Source organism: Octopus sinensis, unplaced genomic scaffold, assembly GCF_006345805.1.
Source record: "Octopus sinensis unplaced genomic scaffold, ASM634580v1 Contig18251, whole genome shotgun sequence".
NCBI lineage: Eukaryota > Metazoa > Mollusca > Cephalopoda > Octopoda > Octopodidae > Octopus > Octopus sinensis.
This window is the reverse complement of record NW_021835680.1, coordinates 27,501-32,500: the sequence shown is the minus strand read 5'-3', so window position 1 is coordinate 32,500 and position 5,000 is coordinate 27,501.

Here is a 5,000-nt window from a genome sequence, read left to right as displayed (position 1 = left end):
TCATCCTCGTCCTCCTCCTCCTCCTCACCACCACCACCACCACCACCACCACCACCACCATCATCATCATCATCATCATTATCGCAGTTACCGCTATCGTCATCAGCGTCGTTGTCATCATCACCCCCACTTCCAAACCCCCCACTATAATCCTATTAAGTTTTTGCTGAAATCTGTATTCTTTCATGCAGAACATGGTGATAGCAGTGTTGATGATGATGATGATGTTAAGAGTAGGGAGAGAAGATTTGATCATCTGGGACATCTTAGCGCCAATCGTTCGAACTTTCGGCATGCAACAGTTTTTCTTCTTATTCTTTGAATCGTAACTATTTCTGTGTTTTTCTGTGAAAAGAAACCAATGATTATAGATTTTGAAGGGGTTTACTGTTACAAAGATAGTGTTGTCTGTTAGAAACCCCTAACTTTTTGGGAGGGTAGAGGCAAAGTGCTTGAATTGATCCTTATTTTATGACACTTGGAAGAATAAATGGTAAAGTTGAACTTGGTAGGATTTGAACCCAGCATGTTTAAATCTCTGGAGTGGCTGTGTGGTTAAGAAGCACATTTTCCAACCAAGTGCTATAGGGTTCGATTCCACTCTGTGACACCTTGAGCAAGTGTCTTCTATTTTAGGCCCAGGCTGGCCAAAACCTTGTGAGTGGATTTGATTGATGGAAACTGAAAGAAGCCTGTCGTATATATATGAGTGAGTGTAGTTGTGTGTATGTGTGTGTGTTTGTGTGTATATGTGTGTGTGTGTGTGTAGATATGTGTGTGTATATGTGTGTGTGTGTGTAGATGTGTGTAAATGTGTGTGTGTGTAGATGTGTGTGTTTGTGTAGATTTGTGTATGTATATGTGTGTATATGTGTGTGTGTGCAGATGTGTGTGGTGTGTAGATATGTGTATGTATATGTGTGTATATGTATGTGTATGCAGATGTGTGTGTAGATGTGTGTGTTTGCGCCTCCCTGTCCTCACATCATGTGACAGTCATAAGTGTCACAGTGAAAACACCTCTGGTCTTGGGGGAAATACTACCTTACACAAAAACAAGTGATGGTTGGTGACAGGAAGGGCATCCAGCTGTAGAAAATTTGCCTCAATGAATTCCACCTGATCCATGCAAGCATGGAAAAGTGGACATTAAAACAACACTGCTGCTGCTGGTGATTGTTTGTTTGTTTGTTGAGCGTAGCGGTCTTCGTCACTAGTGGGAGAAGTCCGAAACGTGGTCCTTTGCTATTCGTAAGATCCGCAGAAGAGAAAGCAGGTCAACCCCCGTCACCGAGAGCATTGATGGATGGATGAATGCGCATCCAGGCTCAGCTGTTGCGTAGGAAGTAGGGGACAAGAAACAGGAAGAAAGAGTGAGAGAAAGTTGGAGTGAAAGAGTACAACAGGGGTCGCCACCACTCCCTGCCAGAGCCTCGTGGAGCTTTAGGTGTTTTCGCTCAATAAACACACACAACGCCCGGTCTGGGAATCGAAACCGTGATCCTCCGACCGCAAGTCCGCTGCCCTAACCATTGGGCCATTGCGCTTCCACTGCTGCTGGTGATGATGGTGATGGCGATGGTGTTTAATAGTTTATGACAGATGCACATTTTGCCGGCCTTATTATGTAGGCAGCATGGTCCAGCGAATAATTAAGAGGGTGGGTAGAAAAAAGAGTTGAGAAGGTGTTGAAGATGTGATTTTTGGGCAGTGGAGGGAGACATTACAAGGACATAATGGACAAAAGTCTTTGAAGATCTTGGCCTCTTATTACCTCTTCTACCATTTTAATATTTGTTTCACCATGGTCGTATGGGTGATGATGTCTTCTCTAGTTCTGGATCTCACCATTTGTCTCATATCTGTGTCTGTCATATCCATTTTTTTATAGAATCGTCTTTACTTTTATATACATGAATACATAAATAAATATATACACAAATACATACATGAATACATAAATAAATATATACACAAATACATACATACATACATACATACATACATATATGACCACATAAACCCACACAGGAGCATTCATATATATGCATATACATTTCCATCTCTATTCATGCATATATCTATATATATACATAAATGCTTACATAATTATGCTTACACACACACACGTTTCTATTCATATATATCTCACTGCAAATCTGTCTGTTAATTTATCTCTAGTGATCTGTGTGCTTATCAATACACAAAGAGGTGTGTACACATATACACACATTCACACATGCGCCCTAAGACAAAATTACATCTTCCTAGACACTCGCACAAATATAGACAGATATATACAGATACAAACACACACACATAGATGTGCGTATATGTGTGTGTGTATATTATATACCCATGTATGTGCATGTATGTGTGTATAGGCATAAGATTACACTGCCCATTATTGTATTAATACACATTAAATGTGAGTATATAATATATATATCTATATATATATATATATATAGATAGATATAGATATAGATATGTTCATATGCAGATATATGTACGGTAGAATTAACAAGGTACAATAAGAATTAGGTAATTAAAATTTTCATAATTTAAGAATTATGTAATTAAAAATTGATTATTGAATGTGTAATGTAATAATTAAACAAAGAGGTAGGAAAAAATCTCTCTGAAGATTGTTGAGTTTGGATGACAGGATGGGAGGTAGGAACTGGAAAGCAGGGATTCTAATTGCAGGCTGGAAAATGGGAGTAAAAATAATAAAAATAGCAAAAAAAAAAAAAACCCATAAAAATAATAATAAAATATTGAAAAAGTTATGAAAAATATATAATAATAAATGGAATAAGAAATGTGTGTGTTTGTAAATGTGTAGATATGTATGTGTGTGTCGTAATGTTTGGTTTTTTGTTGAGTTTTCTAAAGGCAATTTTATATTAAAATGACGAATTGGTCAGTTTGTTGAGTACATATTTATCGTTTTATGACCAAAAGAGTGATGATAGTGATTTCGAAGGTTTGGCTTGCTTAGTCTTCATCAGACTGCTAAGTCACTGTCAACACTATTCTTATCAAATAATATGTATCATCATCACCATCATCACCATCATCATCATATAGCCATCCGCTCTCCAGGCTTATATGAGTTGGACACTTTGACAGGAACTGGGCAGCTGAAGATCCGCCCAGCTTCCATTTGTCTGTCCTGGCATGGTATCTACAGCTGGATGCCTTTCCTAATGCCAACTGATTTAAAAAGTGTACTGGGTGCTTTTACTGTGGAACCAGCATGGGTGATTTTATGTGGCTCCATGAATAGATTTGGGAAACGGAAACTGAAAGAAGCCTGTCGTGTATGTGTGTGTGTGTTTTGTGTTTGGTTAGGGGTAGAATGGTCATTGGCAAGAGAGGAAGAGGCCGACCAAGAACCCGCTGGCTTGACACCATCAAGAGTGATACCGGAATGGACATAGCCAATCTGAAAGAAGCGGCCCAGGATAGAACTGACTGGAGGACACTGATCCAACGAGTGACCGAGAGTCGACTTCGACTGAGCGGATACTGAGATAGACCTGTTAATTTGGAGCCAGTTTGGTAATTCCCAATGCGTGAGACTCTTGGTCCTTCAATCACTTTGTAAATACTGCCACAGACAGATAAAAGCCTTGTGAGTGGATTTGGTAGAGGGAAACTGAAAGAAGCCTGACATGTATATATTTGTATATATCTATGTGTGTCTCTGTATCTGTGTTTGTCCCTACCACTGCTTGATAACTGGTGTTGGTGTGTTTACATCCCCTGTAACTTAGCAAGTCACCAAAAAAGACTGATAAAATTAGTATCAGGTTTAAAAAAGTAAGCCCTGGGGATTGATTTGTTTGACTAAAAACTCTTCAAGGTAGTGCCCCAGCATGGCCACAGTCAAATGATTGAAGCAAGTAAAAGTATACTTTTACTTGGCGGTGCCCCAGCATGGCCACAGTCAAATGATTGAAACAAGTAAAAGTATACTTTTACTTGCTTCTCATTTGACTGTGGCCATGCTGGGGCACCACTTTGAAGTTCCATTTTTCCTGTTTGGATTACCAAAGCCATATATGTGTGTGTGTGTGTGCATGTGTGTGCATGTGTGTATGTGTGTACATGTGTGTATGTGAATTTTTACATTCTACGCATCTCTGAGAAACATTTGAGCTTTGATCAGTGACGTTCATTGTTGTTTTTCTATCTCTGAATCAGCCAATGATATTTTGCTTTTGCATAAGAGTAGGTTCCAAATGGTCTCACTTGAAAAGCAGATAAGGGTTAATGACAGGAAGAGCATCAAGCTGTAAAAACAACTTTTGAATAATATGTTTTCATATGACACATGCGACCATGAAGATCAGATGTAAAAAGAATGAACTAACACGAATATATATATATATATATCAAAATGTGTACACAATACACATTAATATTCTTTTCTACTCTAGGCACAAGGCCCAAAATTTTTGGGGAGGGAGCCAGTCGATTAGATCGACTCCAGTATGCAACTAGTACTTCATTTATCAACCCCGAAATGATGAAGGGCAAAGTCGAGAGGCCACCAGTGGAATGTAACTCAGAAATAAGACAGATAAAACACCCCTAAGACAATTCCTCCGGGTTGTGGGCCTAGGGGGGGCTACCAGTTCACCCAGGTCCCAAAGATTACACACTAAATATATTATTTTATTAAAAGAGGAAGGGATTCCAGTATACAGTGTGTGAGGCTGGGGTTGTGTATGTTTTTATTGACGGGTACACAGCAGGAGTTATTCAAGGAGCTTTGAGAGTTTGTACCAATGCACTTTGCAACCAAGAATTTAAGATTTGTATGCCTCAAACTTTACATTCACCAACAAATCCGTTTTATTGTCAACTATTAATGATAAGAATAGTAATAGCAACAACAACGATGTTTATATATATATATAATATATATATATATATATATATATAGATATATGTAATATATCATAAATATACATTGTGTTTTCATATAA